General features: G+C 42.8%; 1 protein-coding gene across 3 annotated transcripts in view; it reads left to right on the top strand.

Annotated features, from left to right (window-relative positions):
* The first annotated feature begins 4786 nt into the window (after window positions 1-4786).
* Window positions 4787-13006, top strand: part of SEMA6D (semaphorin 6D) — a 352602-nt gene continuing 344382 nt past the window's right edge. For 2 of the 3 annotated variants that reach the window (XM_059714662.1, XM_019477621.2), the window contains exon 1: window positions 4787-4899. The gene's annotated coding sequence lies outside the window, so the exon portion shown is untranslated. Of the gene's footprint in view, window positions 4900-9177; window positions 9199-13006 lie in introns of those variants that run through there. The other variant, XM_059714661.1, reaches the window with a different exon arrangement.

The raw sequence follows: 13006 nt of genomic DNA, 5'->3' as shown, positions 1-13006 counted from the left end.
GGTCTCTCCTACGTATTTTCCATCAGAGCATTTGGTGCATTGGATGAGGTATATTACATTTCTGGAGGTGCAACTGTAAGATTCAGGAATGCTGATGATTCTGTTGTGGGGTGTAGTAATTGTGGGGGTGATGGAGAGATGTTGGTGCATTTTACATTTCTTGTTATGGCATTGTCTGGATCCATTCGCTGTGTTTTGGGCTGTAGGAAGTTTGCTTCTGGTGATGAGGTTAGCAAGGTTCAGTGCTTGTTTGAAGGCTAGGATGGATGGTTCTGGGAAGATCTCTTTAAGTATAGGGTCTTCTTCTGGTATGGGTTACAATTGTATGAGGATTTTCCATATAGGCCCCAGGGAGGGTTGATATGTCATAACCAGTGATGTGTGATTTATGGGGGGTTTCCTTCTGTACTGCAGCAGTTCTTTACCTTCATCCAGGTGGCTCTTTCAAAAGTGTGATCTATCTCTCTGGAGAAGTGTCCTTGTTGAGTAAAAGCCTTTTTGAGATTTGTGAGGTGGCAATTATGGGTGTGACACATTATAGCCTGCCTAACATCTGACTCCCCAGGTACCTCTCCACTATTTACCAGCTACATTCATTCTCCCCCAACCTCTCTCTCACCCACTGACTCCTCTATTTACATCTTCACTGACTGGCTTCTTTACTATTTTTTCCATCCAGGAAGAGCACACACCAACTAGAGATGCTTCCTTACCCTGATGAAGGATATTTGTACCTGAAAGCTTGCAAAGAAGAATTTTTCCAACTATTTGAGTTGGTCACTCTATTTTTAAACAGTTAAGGGCAAAAAAAACAAAAAGAAAGGACTAGATTCAGGGAGGAGGAGGAGGAAGAAACAGGGTCCTCAATTTATCCAGTATTTCAGTGGTTGTGGGGGATCTGGGGAAACGGGGAATTTGAACCCACAGCTCCTATTTCCAGTACTGTTTCTTATCTTGCAGGCCATATTATCTAGGGAGTATTTTGGAGTGGGCTTTCCTTGGTCCTTCCTGTTGGACCTGTTCCACTTTGCATATTTATATAAAAATACCTAACTACTTAAATATTCACCAAGCCAGCCAGAGAGCAAAAGAATGAGAGTGACCCTTTACGATGGTAGCTATTCTTCCCCTGGAATGTGGGGGACGTGCAGGTTCAAATGCATTCAGGTAGGAGACGGGACTGAGCCTGCTCTCCCATATCCTTGGTGAACATTATAACTTCTGAGCTGTCAGTTAAATGGAGATGCCATCTTCTTTGGAAGGTTCATGAAACTAATCCCAAACTTCTTTTTCCAGCTGAAACTATTCATCAAATTTCACCCTAGTTTCTACTGGCTAGGGTGAGTGATTCATGGAAAACGTCTGTGGAATGTTGCAAAGTACATAAAGTGAAAAGCAACTGACAACAGGAGGAGACTGCAAATCTATGAAATCTCAACCTGCTTCTGGAAAAGACTAGGATTCTTGGATGTTAGAAGCTGGAAGGGACCTCTCGAGATCATCAGGTCCAGCCCCACTTTCCTTAGGCAGGAAAAACTGCTGGGGCCAGATGACCCCAGCAAAGTGAGTTTTTTGAGGATGGACCTGGTCATTTTTAATTATAGGAAGTACATGGTCACAACAGATTACTATTACAATCTCTTGGAAGAGGACTGTTTGTTGGACACAAACAAAACTTATGAAAGCTGAAGGGGCATTCTAGGAAATATAGCATACCTGATCCACTATGCTCAAACAACAGGCTACAATACATTTAGGTGGAACTCAAATAATCTGTTGCCAAGTGGGAATTAGAGTGTATTTTCTCTTGGGCTCCCACAAAACAATGGTCAGAGTTAGCAGTAAAAGAGAGTGATGTCAAAGCCAAAACATGGACAGATAGGTATTCTACCTGCTAATGTTGTACCATCACAATGGACAGACAGAGGGACTAGGACATAGTCCAATGCTGAGACAGATTAGGCAGAAACCAAAACATTGGCTCCTGTGAGGAGTATTCTGCAACAGCCTGTCAGAGGAACAATGAAGTCATGAGAGTATCTACATAAGCAGGCAATATATGACAAACGTTAAGGACCAAGCAACAGGGGAATGTAGATCACAGGAGGGAGCTACAGATTCAGAATAGCAATAGTGATGAAGCCAAAAAGAAGTGCAGAGTAGTGGTAGACAATGAGTACAGTCAGAGGTAGGGCCAAATTCATGACTTGGAAGCAATGTAGTTTATGAACAATACAAAGCACCAACAGGTTGCCAGCTAACAAAATTTAAGGCAACACTATGGAAACAAATCACCCAGCAGTGCTGATCACATGATGTGGGAAGTTGGTTTAAAGAACCTGTATTGTGTTATATATGAAGAACTATAGGTCCTTAATTGGCCACAATGGGCTGGCAGTAAAGGCCGTGTCCAATGGTGGGATTTCCTCTAAAAATAATAGCTTCAGCAAGCCAGCAGACATTTGTACAAATGGTGCTACAACAAAATTGTTAAAAAGATAAATGTAGCAACCTGCCACAGACCCTGAAGAGAGGTGTACAGAGTGCACGAGAGGATTTTGGAGAAGGTAGCAGGAAGCCAGTCTGTACGAACATGCTTTAAAGGCTAGCTGCACTTGCAGCATCTCTTTAAATGTTCTCTTAATAAAGAGCTTGTTTAGCTTGACAAGCATGGAGTCCTTTCATGTTATTACCAGCACGAGGTACATGAAACAATGTGAAGAAAAGTCATTGTCTGCACAATTAGGTGCTTTCTCTGCAGCATCAATGGTGATTAGAAAAATGTCAAACTATTGTTTAAGCTGGCACCACTTTTCTGCAAGCTTTCCTTGAAAACCCAGAGGATTAAAGGAAGTAATTGCTCCATTTTTGTCCTACATAACTTAAGATTGGATGTAAAGAGTTGTCTAGAAGAAGCTATTTGAAGTGTAGAATAGCAGGTTATTATTATAATGCCCTAAACTGTTACATAATTTAACTATCATCCACTGACACTTTCTCCCTTAACTATTTACATGCATACAGATGTAGAAGACTCTTGTAACAAGAACTTCTGCACCATTTACTAAGAAGTCAGGAGGCAGAAGGACTGACATTTTTATTAATTCACCAGCCATTAGCTCAGCCTGAGACTGATCATGCTTCATGCCCAATTCGCACTATACATGCTCCGTGGTTTTCCATGCATCAGCATAGTCATTCCTATACTGACATTACTCCTTCTCAATAGCATATCCATTTCCATATTTGATAATATTTTATGTCTATGCTACATGTATAGGTGTTTTTGTGATGATAAACGATGTACGTGCTACAGAATAATTTGTCTTGTAATTGGCTTCTGTTTATCTTTATTTCCAAAGTTGATTGATCTGAAGTATATACCATGCAAATAGGTGAATGCCTTGTCTTGAATAACAACATTCAAAGATGCTCAGATCAAATGTTACCAAGCAAGTACAGACCTAGGATTACATTTTAATAAATAACAAATAATTAAAAGCTACGAAGAATGAGTACCTGTTAGATTTCTGGTTTCTTGCTTGAGCTAGTTCACTCAGATATCAATCTGCTGAAAAGGTTTACAGTACAAAACTATCATTGCAAAATCTGCCCTGATATCCAACTGTCCTGCATTTGTTTTTTGCTACGCATTGAGGAGTCAGTCAGTGTTTGTGAACTGCGGCCTGGTTTGGAGCGAACCTGAGCTGCTTAATGTGTTTGTGTGGAAACCACGAGAAACTAAATTTTCAATATGTAACCACATGAAACTCAGCAGTTTCCTCAAATAGATAGAAAAGGAGGAAAACATCTGCATGCATAGAGAAAAATATCCCCGTGGTCCCCTGGCAAACTGGGATCATTCATTTGGACAAAAATCTCCTGTTCTCCATTGGTTAGGGTAAACCAAGAGAAGTCATTTGAGTTTTAGCAAGGAAATTCATTGACATATAATGTGGGAAAAAGTAAAACAATTCAATTTTGGAGGAAAATCTCTGTTTGATACCTTTGCCCACAGCTAAGCCAAATCACTTTATTGATTACTGAAGAGCATTTGCAGTGTCAGCTGGCGCAGGGGGGTGGGGAGGTGGTTCAGGGAGCCAGGCGGCTGAATTCCCCAAGATGTGGGCAACTCATCAAGTCAATGTACCCTCATTGTGGATGATCTCCCCAAGCCTCAGGTGAATAATAATAATAAAAAAAGGCCGAGTGAATTGGATTGCATTACAGCTAAGGCAAAAGAGACATGGGGGACTGAACGAGACAAAGGAAGGGGAAGAGGCTCAGGGGAACTGCGAAGAGAAAGGAAAACAAGGAGAAGAGGGCACAGGAACAAACAGGAAGGGAAGAGGGAAATAAATGGAGAGGCCAAAAAAAAAAAAGAAAGAAAAGAAAAAAGGCAGACTGGCAGAAGGAAAAGAAGCAAAAAGGTGGGAGGAAAACCAGGCACTGAAATCAGAGCAGATTGAGAGAAGGGGAAGGGAAAGGCCATGAGATAAAAGCAGCAGAAGGAAAGAGGAGACATGGGGGCACGGGGGAAAGACTGAACAGGTGGAAGGAGCGCGGGGGCTTTGTGGGAGACGCAAGTTGAGGCGCGCGAGGGGGACGGGAGCCCGGCAAGCGATGCAGGTGTGTGGGGAGGGGGGAGGCCTGGGCGTGGCCGGGGGCTACTCCGGAGACAATGGGGAGCGCGTGAAGGGGAGCAGCCCGGCGGGAGGGGAGGGGAGGGGAGGCGGGCGCGGCAGTGGCAGCGGCAGCGCGGGGAGTGTCCGCACAGGGGAGGGAGTAGGCGGGCGGCGGGTTTGAAGTGGAGGCGCACGGAGCCAGGAGCCGCCGGCCCGGGGAGTTTGCCGCGCTGGGAGCCCAGCCAGCACCGTCTGCGTCTCGCCGCTGCCTCCAGTAAGTGCTCGCTGCTCTCGCCGCAGCCTCGGGGCTCCCCGCTCCGCTGCCGCCCCGAGGGGTGCCCGCCCTTGCACCGCTCCGCTCCTCCCGGCGGGGCCCGGGGCTGCGCCGGGGGAGCCCGGGTGGGTCTCGCGGCTCTCGCTCATTGTTTGTCTCGGGACTTTGCCGGGCAGGATTTGGGGCGGGGGCGCTTGGCCGGACCCTCGGGGGAGCCCCGGCCGCCGGGAAACTTGGTGCACAAAGGAGGGGGAGGGGGCGCGTGGGACGAGGCGGTGCTGCGCCTCCTGCGTGGGGATGTTTCTTCTTCCCAAATATTCTCCCAGCTGTGCGGGGTGGGTGGGGGGCAGCGCTACGGACCCGACGAGACGCGCGCTGGCGCCGGTGGCGACGGGCTATTAGAGAGGTCTGCTCTCCCGGCGGTGTCCCCCCAGCCCAGCCCAGCCCCGGCCCGGCCATGCATGTGCGGCCGCGGCCGCCCAGATCAATACGGTATGGAGGCAGACTCGCACATGCAGCGCTTTAAGGCAGCAGCATTGCCTGCCCAGAAGCCCTTCCTGCTTGTCATGCCATGGCTTTGTTTACTTCACCCGCAAAGGAGGATGTCTTTAGCTAGCCAAGGTGCTGATGGTTCAGAAAATGCCTTTGGTAGCAACTGGTAGAAGGGGCAGCACTAAAGCGTTCACGTGCATGGAGCGAGGCTGGGTGTCAGTCCCAGCGGACCCCAACGCCCCCAGCTGCCCTGCCTGAGCGGATCCTGGTTTGACAGCTCTGGATGGACTTGCTAAGTGCCTCCGTCTGCTGCAGCTTAGAGTTTCTTGCCCCCAGGAGAAACACATGATAGGAACACCTCTGGCTAACTCCGAGCTTGATTGCGAAGGGAAAATCCATGACATAAGAGCTGGTGTTGTGATTATGGAAAGTGATCTGTAATTTATTTGAAGATAGAGGAAATTCAGGAGTGATTTATAAGGTGGAATATAAGCATTTTACAAGAGTTAGATTTCTGTTCTTATCTGCCATCAATACGCCCATTTGTCAGTTCGCTTCGCTGGTAGCACTTTGTTTTCATTTTTCAATTTTATTGCCCTTTTTGTATTGATTTTTTATCGATTTAAATTTCTTTTCTTTCCTAGCACCAGAGCTGTTGGCCCTTAATTCAGCTTTTAACAGTATTTCTAACTACTGTTCAGTTTACATCCTCCTCTTTAAAAAAAATCTATTCTACGTGCATTGTCCTTTTAAAATTTTAGAGCACTGAATTTATACAAGTGCACTCAACATTGATCTTTCTGTTGTCCTTTTGCATTCTCTGTTTATCCTGCAAATGTTAAAATAACTTGGACCATTTCAAGAAGATTTTGATTAAGAGAGAGTGAAATCTACATTTGCCTACCTTTTTAAAGACCCTTTTTACTACTTGCATTATCTGTTCTCTGGATTCCAAATTATAATGCAATCTGAATTGTAAGTCAGTACATCTCTTAATGTATTTTTTTTTCCCCTGGCTCATCTTCTTACCAGCCAAGATGTATCTGGTAATATGCAAGTCTGTGTTTAGCAAAATTTAAATTTTGGTTAAATGTGGGATTCAAATATGTAGAATTAGCTTGATTGATTTTTAAAAAAATCTATAGGAGTTCAGAAGTATATAAGAAAAGGTTTAATAGACTGGCAAACCAATGGGTTTTTTTTTCCTTTTTCCTTTTGCAAAAGAGCCTTTACCAATGTTTATTGAATTTGCTTGTCTGCATGAAGAAAAGGACTGTTGTTTTGTTATCTAGCAGCTGTAGGAAGATTGACAGCTACAAATTGCAAATCTGTGAATGATCTGTCCATGACACAATTTTGAGTTCATTTAGATAGTTGTCCTACATGTCTTATTATTTACAAAATTATATAAACAAAGACACTAAGTTTATGAAGAAGATGTAATATGTAGTGAATGTACTGTAAAAATTTTGAAGCTCATTGGGATAATAAGCAGAGCATGGGTTTGTCTGGGATATGACCATTGTGCAGTTAACCTAAATATTATTAAAATATGAATATACAATTTTAAACATTGGAATGTATAAAATATGTATACATATCTTTAACCATGCAGGCTTCGCTGGAAGTACATTAAGTGTAATAGTCTATTTGTTGAGATAAAGAGAACATCATTGATGTCATGGCGTGCTTTGCATTTATAAACAGAATCTAATGAATTACAAACATTCATTACACTACAAGCAATTACTGAAACTTCTCAGGACCCCAAAATAGAGAGTTATTTGTATACTGATGCTCACTTGTTTTCTGATTATGGATTGACTGTAAAAAACAGAATTAAATGAAAAAGCCATTGTTTTGAAATAAGCTCTAAATCTTTTGTTGGCCTACTCCTGTCCCATAAATTAATGTTTAAATACCTCCAATGTGTTCAGGTTATAGAACTTTCTGTTGAGAAGTGTGGGAAAGCTGCATGGGGGGGAGCAGCCTTTATTAAATGTTGTAAGAGTTGAGGGCATATAACACGCTAGGGAAGGTCAGGTTTTACTAAATGTCTAAGAATGAAATAAAGATTGTTCCTTTTGACCTTTCAAAATTCAAGCTATGTGCTAATTTGAAAGGGCATCTTATCTAAACATTGGTTAATCCATTGCCTAGCTTTGCATATCAAGATGCAAAAGACAGATTAGGTCAGTGCTCTTTGGTCTGTTTTATATAACATTTATTTTATTTTTAACAAGTTCCTTTACTTAAGTAGGAATACTAATTAGGTAGTTATTGTTGGCATTCCCATACTACCATAGCATTCTCTGTGGGCTTGGTAGATCTGTGGACTTTTAATGGAAATGGGCTATAACTGAGGCCCAGATATGACCTGTGATTTTGTGCGCTTCCATTTGCAGTACTCAGAGGACTGACTTGCAGTGTGTAGGCTGTCAGTGCTTTCTCAAATCAAGTTATTTATGTTTGTTGATGGCATTCAGCAGTCTCCTGTCTTGTTTCCCATCCTGTTTCATCAGTGTATGGGGCTGATAGGAAAGTTAGTGGCCTATAGATACTTCCTTTCAGTAAGCCGATGGCACCTGACTCGATTAGTATGGTTTCACCTTACCCCACCAGCACTGTTGGTGTTCACGGGGACTTGGATGACAGCTGCCTATCTGAAGCTTCATCTAGATAAAATGAAGGTGATGTTGCAGGAAACAGGATGACATTTTCTGTGACTTGTTCAGGCTGTCTCTCACCATTTCTTATGCAGTTTGCAGTCTGGTATTACCTACGCCTATATAGTCAGAGCCACATCCACAGTGGCTTGTACCTTTTGTTGTCTTGAGTCTTGATTCCTGAACCAGGACTATCCCTTAGGTTAAGCCAGAAACTTTTGTGGTTTAGAATACAGCTGCCCACTTAATGAAGGATGACTGAGCACAAAACACCAGCATGCTCATCACCTCTTGAATTCTAGGTGGAAGGTAAGGCATGAGGTGTCACTTATGAAAATCCAAATGGCTCGGCGCTTAGCTACGTGAGACACTGCACCTTGCCTCATCCCGTGCCATACTACAGCAGCTGTGGTCAGCAGAGGCACCTGAGGTGAATTTTCCTTGATTTAATGCTGAGGGAATTGGCAACAGAGCTTCTTCTGTGAGGACCTGTGGAACAAGCTCTCTTTGGTCTGGAACAGGCATGTGTTAACCTGGAGGGTTCAAGGCCCATCCTTTGCCCATGTACCTGAAGAGGGTGAGGTTAAGAGGGACGATCAGTTTAAGGGAGACTGAATTTTATTGGGGGAAATCATTGCCTTTTTGAGTGATGTCAGGGATAGTTTCGCTGAAAATTTCTGCTGCTGCTTTTGTTAATGGTGTTGTTTAAATAATGTGAATGGGGTCTAAAGAACTAAATGGAACCTTATTTTGACTTCTAATGCCATCATAAAAGAAGTGAAAAAGGAGAGATGGGGAGAATTTCGAAGTTTAATATCTCTGGATATCCCAGGGCGTCAAGCAGTTCCTGTCCCATAGTAAAACTCTACTTTGTGATGGATCTCCACTTTCTGATGGTATAAAACCCCTGTTTCTTTCTTTGTAAGATTGAGAGGTATTGATTTGTGTCTGTGCGTGTATAGATTTTCAGAAGTTTTTCTGGACAAGGAAAGGGTTGTTCTCTGGTGGCAACAGACACTGGTGGCTGCTTAACTTAGCCTTACTAAGAACTTGCAGTTTACCAGCCTTTATTTTACTCTACCTCAGTGGCAGAGGCCTGTGGTGTGAAACTGAGGATTTTGAATTCTGTCCTCAATATCAGGTAGGTGGAATTTATATCAGTATTGTGGCACTGTTCACTAATCAGTTTTTTAAGTATATACCTCTGCCTAGTTCATCATTTGGGGCCCCCCTCCCTCCCAACCCATTCAGTTTGTAACTCAAGATCAAATCAGTTTTGATTTGCCTTTCCCCCATTCTATTATGTTCCCAAATTCCCTTCCTCTTCTCTTCAAATCACTTCTAGCATTTTCCTAATCTGCCATCCCATTCCCCAACTTTTTCCTTGACCTATTCCAAATTGATCAATTCTATGCCTGCCTCAATCCATCCAATATAATTCTAATACCTTATCCCCCAATTCAATAGTTAGCCTAATCACTGCCTGCTCAAAACCCTCCTCCCCGGCTGTTCTTCCCTTGTTAATGCATTGACATCAATAGGTTAGCATTTCCTTCCCCCAACTTCTTGGCATTGAAGTTGTGCTGTTATATGAAAATAAATTGTTTTGTAGTTCAGTTTCCTTGGGCCACGTATAACAATATAGAAGTATGTGTAGAATGGTTTACATTTCACTTTTATGTGGAATGGCTGGGGAGGAGTCAGTACCTTGGTGGAACTGTTCCCCAAAATCATAAGTAAGCGTGTTCTGAGAGGTTGAGTTTTTTGCACTGGGAATGGTGAAGAAAATAGGTCATGCAGGTTTTTAGGGAAATATAATACAGCCTGTGGTTCTTAGACATGAGAGACGTTTAAGTAAATGACACTTGTTAATTCCTTTGATTGAAATTCATGGGCTTCTCTTGGCTTGTAGATCTTCCAAGAATGTTCTCTTTCAATAATGATAAATTTTGCAGGAAGTTTTCCTTCTACAGGGCTTATCAGCTCCACAGGAGCATAAAGACTTCATTATATAAGCCTCCTGTGTTGTAATTGTCCTACAGAGAAAGTGTCTTATGTTGTACCAGACATCCATGGAAAAAAGTTTTCGATGCGAACTCAGCACAGCAGATAATAATATAGTTCCAACATTAACCAAAATTATGACCATGCGTGAACAAAACCCATTTTTAGAAGTGCTTATATATCTATTTGTTGTGTTTTTCTATCTTAAAAATAATGAGAGTGCCTGTTTACTGTGTTGGATCTATTCATCCTGAAAATGTCAGAGTTCATCCACTTTTTGAATTGTGCGTGCAAAAAAAATCCCCCACACTTAACATTTTGGAGATGGGAAAAGGACAGGGGTTTTTTTCCCCACCTTTCCATAATTCAGAACAGGTGAATGAGTTTCTCTCAAGTATTAAATAAAAATTGCCTATGGGAGAGGGGAAGCCAAGCATTGAACAAAACGAAAGATCAGAATAGAACACTTCAGCTGGAAATGAAAAGTGATCCAAAAATTACAGGCATTAAAATCCTAATGAAATGTCAACTGTAGTTTTTGCTAAGGTTGCAAAGTCAAGTAGTCAAAATTAGGAAATGCCAGAATATGATTTCCTGTACAACGTTAGTGCAGCTCCCTCATCTGTACATACTGTAATGTAACATTAATTGTTTGATTACATGCTTTTTATTCCACAGGACCACTATGTCAGTGTACAGGACAGTCAGTGTTCACTGAGCAGCTATTCAATATTTTGTTTCATCCTGTTGCTCACTTTGTATCCCCATGTTGAATTTTTTTTGCTTGCTTTTCTTAAACTTATTTTTCTGCATCTTTAATCCTTGGGATTTTCTGGGTGTTCATCAGGATGTGAGTCCCGTAAATATTAACTTATTTTCACAACAGCTCTGAGGTGTGATAGTGGGATTGGGAACAGAGAGAGAAAGAGAGTAAGACCAAATGGCAAATGTGTGCCTTGAGAAACCCAGGGTTCTGATGTTTTTTGAGCATGTTCAAATCGAGCTTCTGCTGACTCTCAATAGTGAGTGCTCAAAATTTCTGCAAAATGTGTCCATAGAAACAGCCTCAGCTGGTCACCCCAAAAAGAGGAACATACATATTAGAGGAGGGCACATGGGAGAAACCAAGATTGTGATAATCTATGAAGAGTTTGATTTTAAAGCTTAGTATCAAGATAGGAATTCTGTGATAGAGAAACCCAGTTCACCAGGGCAATATTCAACTGCCTGAGACCATGGTTGTTTTTTTTTTTTTGTTTGTTTGTTTTTTCCTTTTGCCATCCTTTGCAACCTTCACTGGACACCTTCCAACTTTTTGAAGCAAATGAGGAAGGGAAGCCTAAAACTAAGAGCCTCCTTAATGATGCAATCCTGAATTGTACCCTGTTTCATGATGCATGCATAGAAAAGTCAGTAACATGGTAAAGGCAAACCTAACTTGAACATTCCCAGTACCTGAGCACATAATGCTGCATCCTTTTAAGTAAATCAACATGTAAAGACCATTTAAAGTATCATTTTCTAAGTTATTAAAAAACTAAAATGAAAAACAAGTTCCATTTTTAATGGCATCCTGTTAACTCCTACATGATTCAGTAGCAGGGTTGGAACCTTTTAGATCCACTGCCCAGAGTCCTACCAGTTGAGCTAATGAACTAAGTGTTAGCCAGCATAGACTGTCGCACTCTGTGTGAGCCAGTGCTTCCTCAGAAGAGGAAAAGTTGCATGTTTTCTAAATGGATTTCCCAGATGTTTCCTGATGACAAAAGAATTGTGAGACTGGAATTCCCTCCAGATACAAGAAGAGAGTATGCTTTGGCAACCCCACCCCCTCCAGTTTGTGCATGTCCTAGCCATGTGCATGTTCTGCCAATCTCCCCAGCTTTGCTTTTCTGTGTCCCCCAGTGCTCCCTGAGATGGTTTCTTATCTGAGTCCTCATCTCAACCCAGAGGACTCTTATTCTAGGCCCAGTCTTATCCATTGAATCCTCCCTTCCCCAAGCTGCAACAAACTCAGTGCTGTCATCTCAGTCTTTCTATGGTCTTCTCCTTCCAATCCCAGGTTCTGTAAGGGCTGTGCAAAATTTCACCGGCTGTTTCGATTCAACACTGTTCCAACTAATTTCGAGCTCGAAACAGTGAAATTGAATTAAAATGAAGGGCTTTGAAACAACCTCGAAACAAAACAAGGCTAGTTGAAATGTTTCAAAAGTTTTGAAATGTATCGCGTTTCAAAGCCAGCAGCAAGAGACGGGGGAGAACCAGGGCACCAGCAGGAAGTGCAGCCCTGGCTGCCCGCTGCTGGAAGCCAATAACAGTGCAGGGGAAGAGAACTGAGCTGGGCTCAGTTCCCCTCCCCAGTGCTGCGATCTGGCAGGGGGGTCCCGCACTGCGATCGGGTGCAGGGGGTGGGAGTGAGCCCAGCTGGGCTGACTTCCCACTCCCAACAAAAGTCGAAACAGCATTGAAACAGTCTTTTAGTTTTGATGGACAGTGGTTTTGAATCAAAATGAAATTCGAAATGGAATGCTGTTCTGTTGAAGCATCGAAACTGAAGGCAAAATGGAACAGTGCCACTTCTCACAGCCCTAGTTTGTATGCCTTTGGCAGCTCCCAGTTCCGATTTCTCCATTGTCTGCTCCTCTAATATTCTCTCTTAACCCAAAACTGACTCCTTTCTCCTCTCTCCTGATCTTCAGCTCCTTGTTTCAATTTGCTTCATTTGCTAAACCAGCCCCATGTCTAACTCCTTTCCTTCCCTCTGCATTTGAATTGAGCTTTTTTCCCTGTGTACTGTCCAGGTCCAGCAGGGGAGAATCTGAGCATACAACTGGGTGTGTTCTCATTCTGGTAACTGGTAGCATGGTAACCTCAGCAGCTGGGAGCTGCAAACCCCAGGAAATTCTACTCATTCCTGATCGAACCTGGGGATGGAGTATGCCCAG

The sequence above is a fragment of the Alligator mississippiensis genome, chromosome 11 (genome assembly GCF_030867095.1).
Source record: "Alligator mississippiensis isolate rAllMis1 chromosome 11, rAllMis1, whole genome shotgun sequence".
Taxonomy (NCBI): Eukaryota; Metazoa; Chordata; order Crocodylia; family Alligatoridae; genus Alligator; species Alligator mississippiensis.
This window is presented reverse-complemented; position numbering and strand designations above follow the sequence as displayed.